Consider the following 16573-nt stretch of genomic DNA (forward strand, 5'->3'; position numbering starts at 1 on the left):
ACAATTTCCTTCTTAGAGATAATTAACAGTCTGTGGGGCAACACTTTTGAGATCAAGAAATATCCTGCTTATCATCAAAATTTCCCCTAGATTCAGCATCTGTAATTAGTTACCCACTGCTATTATGCCAAATCTTAGTAGCCTAAAACAACAGGTATTTACGAACTCAGACAGTTCCTATGGGTCAGGAATTTGGCAGTGGCTTGGCTGGGTGGTTCTGGCTCAGGGTCTCTAATGAGGTTGCATTTAAGCTGCCAGCCAGAAGCTGCAGCCATCTGAAGGCTTGCCTGGGGCTGGAGAATCTACTTCCAAGATGATTCATTCACATGCCTGGCAAGTTAGTGCTAGAACTAAGGCCTCAGTTCCTCATCACATGGAACTTTCCATAGGGCTACTGGACTGTCATCATGACATGACAGCTGGCTTCCCCTAGAGAAAGAGATCTCAGAGAGAAAGCAAGGAGAAAGCAGTGCCTCCTGTGACCTACTCTTGGAAGTCATACACTGTCACTTCCACCATATTCATTCTACTTGCCCACATTCAAGGGGAAAATTAAGCATTAACTTTTTTTTTTTTTTTGAGACAGAGTCTTGCTCTGTCACCCAGAAAATAACTAGAAATTGCTTTAAAAATTCTTTTGAATAGAAATTAAATATCATAAAACTTAAACTTTTAAAAAACCACAAATAGCCAATCTATAAGATACATAAAAAAGTACTACATACTCATAAGAAAATTTTAGCTTTAAAAGCATTGATCAGAAAGTAAGAGAGGTGAAAACAACAGAGCTAAGCATTTCCCTTGGGCATCAGAAGAGAGGAAATAAGAAGAAGTAAGAATAAGGACACGAATTGGTGACAAAGAGAAACACAACAAAACCAAAGAGGACTAAAAAAAGGTATAACTTTAAAAATATTAAAACAATAGACCTCTAGAGCAAGTCTAATAAAGGAAACAAAAGATGCAAACAAAAAGCAAAACAAAAAAAGGCAGAAATAACTATGGACTCAACGTAACTAAAATAAGAATAGTAGGCTACATAGTTTGCTAATAAATTGTAAAACCTAGGTAAAATGGATACATTTCTGGAAAATCATAAAACACCAAAACTGGCACAAAAAGAAACAGAAAACTTGAATAGAACAAAAAGCATTCAAATATCTGAAATAGAAATCAAGTATTTTCCCTCCCCAAAACCCCTCGACAGAGATGGTTAACACACATAAATTATTAAACTTTCAAAAAAATCTTTCCCAAGTTGCCAGAAAGTAGGAAAAATTTTTTAAAAAGACCACCAAAAACAAACAAACAAACACAACAGCTCTTAATAGGAGACCAATATTAATTCCAAATCCAAATAAGGAGAAGCCAACCAAAGAACAAAAAGATCACTTCCCATATATGCATATACACAAAAATTCCAATAAGAATTTTAACTGACTAAATTCTAAAAGCATTATCCATTTGATAACATATATAAAATGTGCAAAATTCCTCTAAAGACATAAACTACCAAAGTTCACTCCAGATGAACTGGAGAGATACCTAATGAAATTGAATTTGTAGCAAAAAAAAAAATCTACTTACAAAGAAAGCTCCAGGCCGTGAGGGCTTTACTGTCAAATTCTACCAAACATTTAAGGAAGAGATAATACCAATTCCACACAAAAATCTCTCTGAAAACAGGAGACAGAACACTTGCAAATAATTTTAGGAGATGACATTACCCTGAAGCCAAAACCAGACAAAATCATTACAAGAAAAGAAAACTACAACAAATATTCCTCATGAATAACAGATGAACATCCTTAAAAATATTAGCCAACCAAATCCAGCAATATAGAAAAGAAATACTACATTTGAGCAGGTGAGGTTTATCCCAGGATACAAGCTAGATCAACACTCATATATCAAAAAATGTGTCGACTTCCAAATATGGCAGACTGAAGAAACTGGTATTTCCCATTCTCCAAAACAACTTTAAAATTGGACAAAATTATTTAAAAACACACTCATAACAGGTTCTAGAAATTAACCAAAAGGAAGCAACAACGTGGGAAGCATTCATTCATAAAAAACGGAGAAACTCTGGGTAAAAACAGTGGGAGTCTGCGGCATTTTTTTTTTTTTTATACTTTAAGTTCTAGGGTACATGTGCATAACGTGCAGGTTTGTTACATATGTATACTTGTGCCATGTTGCTGTGCTGCACCCATCAACTCGTCAGCACCCAACTACTCGTCATTTACATCAGGTATAACTCCCAATGCAATCCCTCCCCCCTCCCCCCTCCCCATGATAGGCCCCGGTGTGTGATGTCCCCCTTCCCGAGTCCAAGTGATCTCATTGTTCAGTTCCCACCTATGAGTGAGAACATGCGGTGTTTGGTTTTCTGTTCTTGTGATAGTTTGCTGAGAATGATGGTTTCCAGCTGCATCCATGTCCCTACAGAGGACACAAACTCATCCTTTTTGATGGCTGCATAGTATTCCATGGTGTATATGTGCCACATTTTCTTAATCCAGTCTGTCACTGATGGACATTTGGGTTGATTCCAAGTCTTTGCTATTGTGAATAGTGCCGCAATGAACATACGTGTGCATGTGTCTTTATAGCAGCATGATTTATAATCCTTTGGGTATATACCCAGTAATGGGATGGCTGGGTCATATGGTACATCTAGTTCTAGATCCTTGAGGAATCGCCATACTGTTTTCCGTAATGGTTGAACTAGTTTACAATCCCACCAACAGTGTAAAAGTGTTCCTATTTCTCCACATCCTCTCCAGCACCTGTTGTTTCCTGACTTTTTAATGATTGCCATTCTAACTGGTGTGACATGGTATCTCATTGTGGTTTTGATTTGCATTTCTCTGATGGCCAGTGATGATGAGCATTTTTTCATGTGTCTGTTGGCTGTATGAATGTCTTCTTTTGAGAAATGTCTGTTCATATCCTTTGCCCACTTTTTGATGGGGTTGTTTGTTTTTTTCAGAAGTTGAATCCCTGAATAGACCAATAGCAGGCTCTGAAATTGAGGCAATAATTAATAGCCTACCAACCAAAAGAAGTCCAGGACCAGATGGATTCACGGTAGAATTCTACCAGAGGTACAAGGAGGAGCTGGTACCATTCCTTCTGAAACTATTCCAATCAATAGAAAAAGAGGGAATCCTCCCTAACTCATTTTATGAGGCCAACATCATCCTGATACCAAAGCCTGGCAGAGACACAACAAAAAAAGAGAATTTTAGACCAATATCCCTGATGAACATCGATGCAAAAATCCTCAATAAAATACTGGCAAACCGGATTCAGCAACACATCAAAAAGCTTATCCACCATGATCAAGTGGGCTTCATCCCTGGGATGCAAGTCTGATTCAACATTTGCAAATCAATAAACATAATCCAGCATATAAACAGAACCAAAGACAAGAACCACATGATTATCTCAATAGATGCAGAAAAGGCTTTTGACAAAATTCAACAGCCCTTCATGCTAAAAATGCTCAATAAATTCGGTATTGACGGAATGTACCTCAAAATCATAAGAGCTATTTATGACAAACCCACAGCCAATATCATACTGAATGGGCAAAAACTGGAAAAATTCCCTTTGAAAACTGGCACAAGACAGGGATGCCCTCTCTCACCACTCCTATTCAACATAGTGTTGGAAGTTCTGGCTAGGGCAATCAGGCAAGAGAAAGAAATCAAGGGTATTCAGTTAGGAAAAGAAGAAGTCAAATTGTCCCTCTTTGCAGATGACATGATTGTATATTTAGAAAACCCCATTGTCTCAGCCCAAAATCTCCTTAAGCTGATAAGCAACTTCAGCAAAGTCTCAGGATACAAAATTAATGTGCAAAAATCACAAGCAATCTTATACACCAGTAACAGACAAACAAAGAGCCAAATCATGAATGAACTTCCATTCACAATTGCTTCAAAGACAATAAAATACCTGGGAATCCAACTTACAAGGGATGTAAAGGACCTCTTCAAGGAGAACTACAAACCACTGCTCAGTGAAATAAAAGAGGACACAAACAAATGGAAGAACATACCATGCTCATGGATAGGAAGAATCAATATCGTGAAAATGGCCATACTGCCCAAGGTAATTTATAGATGCAATGCCATCCCCATCAAGCTACCAATGACTTTCTTCACAGAATTGGAAAGAACTGCTTTAAAGTTCATATGGAACCAAAAAAGAGCCCGCATCTCCAAGACAATCCTAAGTCAAAAGAATAAAGCTGGAGGCATCACACTACCTGACTTCAAACTATACTACAAGGCTACAGTAACCAAAACAGCATGGTACTGGTACCAAAACAGAGATATAGACCAATGGAACAGAACAGAGTCCTCAGAAATAATACCACACATCTACAGCCATCTGATCTTTGACAAACCTGAGAGAAACAAGAAATGGGGAAAGGATTCCCTATTTAATAAATGGTGCAGGGAAAATTGGCTAGCCATAAGTAGAAAGCTGAAACTGGATCCTTTCCTTACTCCTTATACGAAAATTAATTCAAGATGGATTAGAGACTTAAATGTTAGACCTAATACCATAAAAACCCTAGAGGAAAACCTAGGCAGTACACCATTCAGGACATAGGCATGGGCAAAGACTTCATGTCTAAAACACCAAAAGCAATGGCAGCAAAAGCCAAAATTGACAAATGGGATCTAATTAAACTAAAAAGCTTCTGCACAGCAAAAGAAACTACCATCAGAGTGAACAGGCAACCTACAGAATGGGAGAAAATTTTTGCAATCTACTCATCTGACAAAGGGCTAATATCCAGAACCTACAAAGAAGTCTGCGGCATTTTTACCTCGGTTGCTCCCATCCACCTCGGCACGACCCCCATCTCCCCCATACTGTTAGTGCAACAGTTCTTTTGAAGGCGGCAGGACGGAGTGCGGCTGGTCATAAAAAGAACCTTCACTACTGGAGCAGGCTGACCGGATTTGGGGCGGACAGCTAAAAGCCTACGCTCAGAGGCGCTGTCAGTAAAAGCAGAGAACTCAGTAGGAAATGAAAGGGTTGGTAGCCTTGCCACTCTCTTCCTTTAACCAATGTCAAAATTAAGAATTTATGAGCCAATGCCCTTGATCAACGTTACATATTTCTAAAAATACTAAAGTTACAACTAAGTTATTTCTAATTTACAAATAACATAGTTTATAGCATCTTGTTTTGGATCTGGCATAATTTTAGGTGATGACAGAAAATGACGATAATCGCTTTAACCTGAATTAATACCTTAACTGGCTCATTTTCCCCCAGTGAGGAAAACAGATTCCATAAATGCAGGACTAGGGTTATTTCACTTGTCTTCCTGCTTGCGCTCTGCATACTGGCTGACTCACCCACCTTTCAGCTCTCATCCTGATGACTTCCAGGATCCTTCCCTAATGCTCTTCCTGTGTATTCTTGCAGCACTCTGTACTTAATTTTTTATCATAGCCTTTATTACACTGTATTATAACTGCTAGAAATTGTTCCTATTTTCCAAATTTTCCACTAGACCATACCTTACTCAGTTTTGTATCTCTAGGATACTTTCCACTGTCAGGCACACAGGAGGTACTGAATGAATGAATGAATGAATGAATACATTTTCAACTATAGTTTTATAGTTTTAAAAATCTTTCCACAGATTGTAGACCACTCATTTAATGGTCTATGTGTTTTCAATCTTTTAATCAAAAACAACCCTTGTTCTTATGAAAACCTATATGAAAGAGATTAAGGTTAAACTGCCCTGGGTAAAAGAGAGGCTAGGAAATGGGGGAGTAGACAGCCCTCAGGGAAGAGTCCTGGGAAGTCCTAGGACTTCACATAACCCAGTTTCAAAACCATAGCATTAATCTAGTACAGAAAGAAAAATAAAATTATAGGATTTATTTAAATTTATTTAAATTTTCTTTCTGTACTAGAAAGAAAAATAAAATTATAGGATTTTATTTATTTAAATAATTTTATTATAGGATTTATTTAAATAAATCCTATAATTTTATTTTTCTTTCTGTACTTAAATAAAATCCTATAATTTTATTTTTCTTTCTGTACTGTATATATAAAATCAAATATAATTTATATATAAATAAAATCCTATAATTTTATTTTTCTTTCTGTACTGTATATATAAAATCAAATATAATTTATATATAAATAAAATCCTATAATTTTATTTTTCTTTCTGTACTAGATTAATAAATTTATTTTTATTAATAAATTAAATTTATAATTTATTACTAAAAATAAATTATAGGAAAAAAGTAGTTTATTTTTTCCATGTTGGTTCTTGTGCTGTTTTTTTAAATTAAATCTTTGACAGCCTCCTGACTTAGGATTTGCTGATTAAAACACCAAAATAAAACAGGCAGAGCAATTACGGACAAGGAAAATCCTTAAAATTATAAGACAGACTTCTCCATTTTATGTTCCCTTCTACCCTAATACCAAAAACAAACAAAAATCTTCTCTAAATAAGACTAACTTGGATTAAATTATCTATAAAGGTTTATAAAAGCCTTTTACAAGTAATGACTTGAAAACTGGGGAGAAAAAAGAATGAGACTATAATACGATCTCTAGCTAAAGCTCTGAAGATGGTGTCTTTACCAGTTAAAAAGAAGCTAGAGAAAAACATCTGTATAGACCTTAAAATTTGATCTTTAATCTCTAGAGTTTTCCTGCTTTAAAATTTAAAAATTTTAGTGATATAGAAGGACCAATAAGAGATTGTTTTAAGAAACTAATTTTGGAGAACAAAAGTCTATATACAATTACATTTACTTTCTATTACATTAAATACATAAAATAATAGGTGAACAGACTTCATCCTAGAATTTCATTTAATAGTGATACATGAATAATTCAATTTATTCTTAGCCTATTCGATTCTTTTCAAGTCTTTCAAGTTTAAGCAAAAAATGCACTTACGTCATCTGCAATACCAAAAATTTTAGATGTCAAATATTTAAGTATGACAGTTCCAAATAACCAAAAACATCCTTGAATAACCTAAAAAAAAAGAAAACAAAAATAACTTTGATGCTTCATATTCCATAGACATAGGCTAGGAAGAAAAAAATAAATGCTTTAATCATACATGAAATACATATTGCTATCTACAAGAGAAAATGCTAAAAAATGCATCTCAATTTAAAATCAAGCGTGTTGCTCAAAATCAAGGGGCAATAACTAAAAATAAAAATATAATCATACAATCTTATCAAAATTAATATATTTCATAGAAGATTCACACAATCACTGCAGTTAAATTCCCTTTAACAGTTTCTTATACATGCACTGTTTCTCAGATGAAACATGAGTAATAAATAAAACTGGAATTTTTTAACTACATACCCAGGATTCACTTTAACTTGTTTCAAAAAAAGGGCAATTTGGTACATTAAAATTGAGCCCTAATACACTATGAAACTGTTGGATCCCCTGAATTACATAGATCATTTCTTAAAAGTAAAATATAAAACCAATGATATATTTTAGAGAAGAAAAAACATAAGCATTAAAATAGATTGATTCTTACCCATAAACTAAGTTCAGATATATTTATTTTCAGGAAATGTGGTTTCATTGCCAGATTACCCTGAGTAGAAAAAATAACATAGTATACACAGTTACTATTTATAGACATAAATTCAAGTACCAAAAAATTCTTCTAAATAATAAGATACTCAAGTATCTAAAATTTAGCACACAGTCGACTTTCCCACATACCATCCACATGCTCATTTCTACAGTCAGTGACTTCAAGCTATAGCCCTATTATCCAAACAAAGTCAACTAGGTGAGTGCATGACTTTCTAAAGTTGAAAAAGGAAATCACCATATGTAAATGTCTACAACTGATTTGACATATCTGATTTATTTCTGAGCCACGAGGTATATAATATTTTCAGAATTTTGGACAGCAGTCATACAGGCATAAGATTTTCCTTTAGCTAAAAATTACTGACTCAGGGTAAACAACAAATGAAATTTTAATGGATAAACTAAATACTTCTCTTGTCAAATCTTAAGTATTTTCAGGTAGTAACGCTCCCAAACTGTATTACCCTTGGGGAGCTAAAACTACTTCAAACATGGCAAAAATATGATTACAGATCAAAACATAAATATTTGAAACCAAATTAAATCTTTTTGGAAGTTTCTGAATACCTGAGAATACAAAATGTGCAAAGTGATTAATTATAAATATATGCAAATGTGTTTATAGTTAAATATGCACAAACATGCTGTATTCTGTTATCATTTATTTTTATACACCACAATATATGGAATATAGATAAATACGCTTAATTCATACTTAAGACGCACCACAGTGTGAAGCATCTAGCAGCATACCTGACATACAGAACTGAAGAGAAATTTCCTACAAAATGTATTTAAATTAGATTTTATTTATATATAATATTCGATTCAATGGTTTCCCTGTCCATAGTACCAAGATTCATGTACTTGATCCTGGGTGATAGCAGTACATGACAAAGTACATATGTAAAACATACAACTGAGTACTTTGTCACTTTGACACAGAACTAAAGAACTATACTTATTAATCCCAAAGTTATGATTTTTCCTATTGTTGCTGAAAATATACCATAATGCTAATTGCTAATTTCTGTAGCTAAGTATACTCAAGGCACAACCTGAAAAGGGTGGTGGCCCAGACTGGGAAGAGGCATATTTTTGAGAAACGGGTTTTTAAATAAATATTATTTGTAAAATAAATGAAAACAGAGGTTTCAAATGTAATGGCTTCTAGAAATTAAGAAACCCCAAATGATCTGAGTAACTTAATTACTCAAGAAGTAGAATACATTCCAATTACAACAGTGAAATACGCTTTTAAAGTCATCGGGAACTAAAGCACATGCACTTTAAACATAATAAGTTTGCAAAACATTTTAATAGAAACCCACTAAAAAAAAGGCAGTCTTTAAATTTCAGAAGACTTTTAGACCTACAAAGTCATCCTGCCAGTCAGGCACAGTGGCTCACACCTGTAATCCCAACACTTTGGGAGTCTGAGGTGGGCAGATCACCTGAGGTCGGGAGTTTGAGACCAGCCTGACCAATATGCAGAAACCCCATTTCTACTAATAATACAAAATTAGCCAGGCATGGTGGCATATGCCTGTAATCCCAGCTACTCAGAAGGCTGAGGCAGGAGAATCACTTGAACCCGGGAGGAGGAGTGAGCAAGATTGCGCCATTGCACTCCAGTGTAGGCAACAAGAGCGAAACTCCATTTAAAAAAATAATAATAATAACACAACACAACACAACACAACAAAAAACAAAGTCATCCTGCCAAATGTAGCAGAAGGAATTAGATGACCTTCCACCAATTTGTTCTAATTCTGTAAAATAATCTCTCCATAATCTAAAGCTGTTCTTGGTAGTGATTTACAAAATAAAATTGAATCATCACCTTACTTACACCTTCTGAATAAGTCCATACAAGTAGACAAGGGGCAAAAAACACAACAAAACAAAACAAAAACCCTAAGTAACCAAGGCCTTGATCATCCGATCACAGTGGAATGAAGAGGGGTGGCTACGATAAGATTGCAGTTTGAGGAAAGGGGTTCAAAAAGTGGAGCAGGAGTTGGATAAAAATGGGAAGGAGGAAGGGAGAAGAAAGCATAGAAATCTTTCTGAAATGATACTTTCATTGTTTTTTTTTTTCCTGTTTTAGAAGTGAGTACTTGAACACCATCACATCTAGAATATTCAGTAAGACACTTAAGATGGTTCCTACAGAAAACCCTCATGAATCCTAAGCCAGTGAAGAAGAAATTATTAAACCATTAGTTTCAAAAACAGCCATGTAAGTGTTAAGGAATACTTACCCAAATAATTACCAAAGAAGGATAATAACAACATTGAGTTCCCAAACATCGAAACAAAACAAAATGCAAGAGAAATCTGGAAAAAATCCAAGAAAAAAATATAAGTAATGCACATTAAAAAAAAAAAACCTTTGTTTTTTATTGTGAAATTTGTACATGCCCATAATAAAATTCAAACTGTTCAAAAGAGACTATAAGACTAAAACAGCCCATTCTCCATACCACACTTCAAACTCCCAGAGATAACCATCATGAGCAGTTTCCTGTGCATCCTTCCAGATAATATGTATAAATTCTAGTGTATATATTTTGTTAAACCACAAATGGACACTTACCTTACAAGCTATACTATTTCTTGCTTTTATTTGTAATATGTTTCAGAGAGCTTTCCATATGCATGCAAGCCAATCTAACAATACATTCTGCTTAAGAACTGGAAAAAGTATTCTATTCTATAGATGTACCCTAATTTATTTAACTAGTCCTTTGAATACTGCTAAACACTTAAGTGCTTTCCATTTCTACTTTGTTTTGTTTGGATTTTCCTAATAAAAACACTGGATAAGGATAGACATCCTTATGTGTATACCTCATGTACATGTCAGTACATTTACGAATAAATTACTAGAAGTGAAAATGATGGATCAAGGATATACACATCTTTAAATTCAATACAAATATTGACAAACTGGCCTACAAAAAGATTGTGCTAAGTCACTTTTCCACCAACTGGTCAGGAAAGTTCCTATGGATATATATTCTTGCAACACTGTATTCCTCTTTTAAATACCTGCCAATCCAGTAGGGAAAAAATGTTACCTCATTGTTTCACTTTTCCATTCTTTTAATAGATGAAACACAGCACCCTTTATTCTATTTGCTGGTTATGTTGTCTCGTGTGTATGTGTGAACTGCTTTTTCCCACTGCCCATCTGTCTATTGGGCTTTCATTATTTTCCTTAACAGTTCTCTTCATATATTACAGAATATAGCCCCAATATCCAGAATCTACAAGGAACTTAACAAATTTACAAGAAAAAAACAAACAACCCCATCAAAAAGTGGGTGAAGGATATGAACAGACACTTCTCAAAAGAAGACATCTGTGCAGCCAACAAACGTATGAAAAAAAAAAGCTCATCATCACTGGTCATTAGAGAAATGCAAATCAAAACCACAATGAGATACTATCTCACACCAGCTAGAACGGCGATCATTAAAAAGTCAGGAAACAACAGATGCTGGAGAGGATGTCGAGAAATAGGAATGCTTTTACACTGCTGGTGGGAGTGTAAATTAGTTCAAACTATTGTGAAAGATAGTGTGATTCTCCAGAAGATTCTCCAGAATCTAGAACCAGTATTTGACCCAGGAATCCCATTGCTGGGTATATACTCAAAGGATTTTAAATCATTCTACTATAAAGACACATTCACACATATGTTTACTGCAGCACTGTTCACAATAGCAAAGACTTGGAACAAACCCAAATGCCCATCAATGACAGACTGGATAAAGAAAATGTGGCACATATACACCGCGGAATACTATGCAGCTACCAAAAAAAGGAGGAGTTCATGTCCTTTGCAGGGACATGGATGAAGTTGGAAACCATCATTGTCAGCAAACTAACACAGGAACAGAAAACCAAACATCCTATGTCCTCACTCATAAGTCTCAGTTGAACAATGAGAACACATGGAACACAGGGAGGGGAACATCACACACCGGGGCCTATTGGGGGTGGGGGGCTAGGGGAGGGATAGCATTAGAAGAAACACCTAATGTAGATGACAGGTTGATGGGTGCAGCAAACCACCATGGCATGTGTACACCTATGTAACAAACCTCCACTTGCTGCACATGTATCCCGGAACTTAAAGTGTATATATATGAAGGGGTGGCCTGCCCCTCCACACCTGTGCGTGTTTCTCAAGAGACTTGAGAAAAGAAATGAGACACAGAGAAAAAGTATAGAGAAAGAAAAAGTGGGCCCAGGGGACCGGTGCTCAGCATACAGAGGACCCACATCCGCACCGGTCTCTGAGTTCCCTCAGTATTTATTGATCATCATCTTTACCATCTTAGAAAAAGGGAAGTGACAGGATAATAGGATCATCATAGGGAGAAGGTCAGCAGTAAGATATATGAATAAAGATCTCTGTGACTTAAGTTTAAGGAAAAGTGCTGTGCCTTGATATGCATATGTAAACATCTCCATAAACCTTTTTAGTGCATAAAGAGCAGCATTGCGCTAGCAAGTCCCAACTTTCCACCTAAGGTGGCTTTCTCCTTTCTCAGTAAACAGAACATACAATCGGGTTTTACACCGAGATGTTCCATTGCCCAGGGAGGGGCAGGAGACAGATGCTTTTCTCTATCTCAACTGCCAAGAGGCTTCTTTCCTCTTACACCAATCCTCCTCAGCACAGACCCTTCACGGGTGTCAGGCTGGGGGATGATCAGGTCTTTCCCTTCCCACGAGGCCATATTTCAGACTATCACAAGGGGAGAAACCTTGGACAATACCTAGCTTTCCTAGGCAGAGGTCCCTGCGACCTTTGGCAGTGTACACGTCCCTGGGTACTTGACATTAAGAGAATGGTGATTACTTTTCACAAGCATACTGCCTTCAGGCACTTGTTTAACAAAGCACACTCTGCACAGCCCAAAATCCATTAAACCTCGAGTCACCACAGCACATGTCTCTTGCAACGACAAGGTTGGCAGTAGGGTCACAGATTAACAGCATCTCAAATATAGAACAAAATGGAGTCTCTTATGTCTACTTCTTTCTATATAGACACAGTAACAGTCTGATCTTTCTTTTCCCCATATATATATATATGTATATATAATATATATAAAAGAACCTAGCCCCTTATCAAGTAAACATATTGTAAATATTTTTCTCAGTTCATTTTTGACCTTTGTAGAATTTTTTGTATTATGGTTATTTTCTAAATCTTTATCTTAGCAAATTTATCCTTCATTTCCTTTAGGTCTTTGGATTTATGTCATTTAAAAAGGCATAAAAGGCCGGGCGCGGTGGCTCAAGCCTGTAATCCCAGCACTTTGGGAGGCCGAGACGGGCGGATCACGAGGTCAGGAGATCGAGACCATCCTGGCTAACACGGTGAAACCCCGTCTCTACTAAAAAAATACAAAAAAACTAGCCGGGCGAGGTGGCGGGCGCCTGTAGTCCCAGCTACTCGGGAGGCTGAGGCAGGAGAATGGCGGGAACCCAGGAGGCAGAGCTTGCAGTGAGCCGAGATCCGGTCACTGCGCTCCAGCCTGGGCAAGACTCCGTCTCAAAAAAAAAAAAAAAAAAAAGGCACTAAAAATAAAATAATCCATATTTTCTTCTAGAAGTTTTATTTTTGATCCATATATATCAATTTCCATGTGAATTTCAGAATCAGCTTATTAAGCTTCAAAAACTAAAATTTTTATTAAAATTACTTTATTCAATAACGTATGTTATTTATAGTTATATCTGCTCAACATTGAATCTTTAGATCCCAAAGCAATACATGTTCCTTCCATTTCTTTAAATCTTCTTTGACATGCATTAGCAAGTACAGTTTTCTTTACATAGATCCTGCATATTTTGAGTTTATTCTAAAGTATATAATTTTTGCTGCTGTTGTATCAAGAATCTTCATATTTTCTGATTGTATATATTAAATATGCATCAATGAATATGATTTGTTTCTAGTAGTTGTTTATTTGGATTTTTCAAGTATTCAAAAATGATATCAACTACAAACAATGATATTTTTACATCTTCCTTTGAATTATTTTTTAGTCAACTGTATTAGCTGACATTTCTGCAACAATGTTAAGTAATAAGAGAGGCAGTAGGCATATTTACCATGCTTCTGGCATTAATGGAAATAGGAAATTGTTCTATTGCTTCATCATTTTATGTGATACTAGTTTTTGTTTTGAGGTGTGGGTATCTTAAATTTTCCAATTTTAGTATATGTGCTGCCGAAGCGAGCACGGGTATCTTAAATTTTCAATGAAATATCCATCTATTTTTACTTGATTATGGTCTTAAACACCAAAAATAGATGCTGATTTTTATCAAATATCTTTATAGTATCAAAGGCAATTATTATATTATGGATTTTCTTTTTTTTTCTTTGAGACGGAGTCTCGCTCTGTCACCCAGGCTAGAGTGCAGTGGTGCAATCTTGGCTCACTTCAAGCTCCGCCTCCCGGGTTCACGCCATTCTCCTGCCTCAGCCTCCCAAAGTAGCTGGGACTACTCCCAAAGAGTAGCTGGGACTACAGGTACCCACCACCACGCCTGGCTAATTGTTTGTATTTCTAGTAGAGACAGGGTTTCACCATGTTAGCCAGGATGGTCTCGATTTCCTGACCTCATGATCCACCTGCCTCAGCCTCCCAAAGTGCTGGGATTACAGGCGGGAGCCACCGCGCCCGGCCTATTATGGATTTTTTTAAACTTCTCAATGTGATAAATATTAATAGAATTTCTAATATGAATACATTCCTGCATTCCTGGAATGAGGCACTTAGATACAAATTTATATAAAAAAATCTATCTGAGCGAAACTACAAAACTTCAATGAAAGTAATCAAAGAACTTTATAAATACATGAAGAGTTATTCCATGTACAGGAAGATTCCATAGTGTCAAGATGTCAGTTTTTCCCAACTTGATCTATGGATTCAGCACAATCCCAATCATGAGCCTAGCAAGTTATCAATAAAGTGATTCTGAAGTTTATACGGAGATATAAAAAACCCAGTACAGAGCCAACTCAATACTGAAGAAGAGCAAAGTCAGAGGACTGACACTACCCCACTTCAAGACTTACTATAAAGCTACTGTAAACAAGACAGTGTGGTATTGGTGAAAGAAGACACGAACAGATCAAGGGAACAAAATATAGAGCCCAAAAATAGACTCACATATATCATCAACTGATATTTGACAAAGGAGGAAAGGCAATACAGTGGAGCAAAAATAGTCCTTTCAACAAATGGTGCTGGAACAATTAGAGATCCACATACAAAAAAATAAATCTAGACATAGACTTTACACCCTTCACGAAAATGAACTCAAAACAGACCATAGATCTAAATGCACATTGCAAAACTATAAAGCTCCTAGAAGATAACATTGGAGGAAACCTAGATGACCTTAGGTATGGTGATGACTTCTTACATAAAACAACAAAGGTACAATTTATGAAAGAAATGACTGATAAGCTGAACTTCATTAAAATTACAAACTTCTGCTCTGTGAAAGACAGGACAATGATTGAGAGAAGGTATTTGCAAAAGACACATCTGATAAGGGACTGTTATCTAAAATATACGAAGAATTCTTAAAACTCGACAATAAGAAAATGAACAACCCAAGGAAATATGAGCAAAAGATCTTAATAGACACTTCACCAAAAAAGATACACAGATGGCCAAAAACAGCATATTAAAAGATGTTCAACCAAATTAAAACAATGAGATACCAATACACATCTATTAAAATGGCAAAAAAAGCATATTAAAAGATGTTCAACCAGATTAAAACAATGAGATACCATTACACAACTATTAGAATGGCCAAAAAAGCATATTAAAAGACATTCAACCAAATTAAAACAATGAGATACCATTACACATCTATTAAAATGGCCAAAACCCACTGTGACACCACCAAATGCTGACAAGGATGTGGAGCAGCAGGATCTCTCATTTATTGCTGGTGGTAATGCAAAATGGCTTGGCCACTTTGGAAGACAGTTTGGCAATTTCCTAAAAACTAAGCATACTCTCACCATACCATCCAAATATCCCTTTCCTTGGTATTTACTGAAATGAACTAAAACATTCATGTAAAAACCCGCACACAGATGTTTACAGCAGCTTTATTCATAATTGCCCAAACTTGGAGTTAACCAACATGTCCTTCAATAGGTGAAAAAATAAACAGTGGTACATCCATATAATGTTAACAATAATCAAGATCGAAATGAGCTATCAAGCCATGAAAAGACTTGGAGGAAACTTATTTGCTTTTTACTAAGTGAAAGAAGCCAATATGAAAAGGCTACATACTGTATGGTTTCAAACACATGACACCATACAAAAGGCAAAACTACGGAGACAGTAAATAGATCAGGGGTTGCCATGGTTAGGGGGAAGGAGGGAAGAACAGGTGGAGCACAGAGGAACTTTATGGCTGTGAAACTGTTCTACAAGATACTACATGGTTGACAGATGTCATTATACATTTGTCAAAACCCAGGCCGATTGTGGTGGCTCACATCTGCAATCCTAGCACTTTGGGAGGCCAAGGCAGAAAGATCCCTTGAGCCCAGGAGGTCGAGGCTGTGGTGAGCCATGCTTGCACCACTGAACTCCAGCCTGGGTAACAGAGTAAGACACTGTCTCAAAAAACAAAAAACAACCACCACCCACAGAAAAGTGAGGCCTAACGTAAACTACAGACTTTGGGTGATTATGATGTGTGATGTAGGTTTATCAATTGTAACAAATGTACCACTCTGGTGCGGGATGTCAATAGAGGGCTAGGTTGTGCATGGTTGGGGAGCAGGGGGTATATGGGAAGTCTGTACTTTCTGCTTAATTTTGTTATAAATCTGGCTGGGTGCAGTAGCTCATGCCTGTAA

General features: G+C 36.2%; 1 pseudogene; it reads right to left on the bottom strand.

Annotated features, from left to right (window-relative positions):
* LOC105475837 (protein C-mannosyl-transferase DPY19L1-like) overlaps positions 1 to 16573 on the bottom strand; it is a 105398-nt pseudogene that overhangs the window by 25761 nt on the left and 63064 nt on the right.

This window comes from Macaca nemestrina, chromosome 4, assembly GCF_043159975.1.
Source record: "Macaca nemestrina isolate mMacNem1 chromosome 4, mMacNem.hap1, whole genome shotgun sequence".
Taxonomy (NCBI): Eukaryota; Metazoa; Chordata; class Mammalia; order Primates; family Cercopithecidae; genus Macaca; species Macaca nemestrina.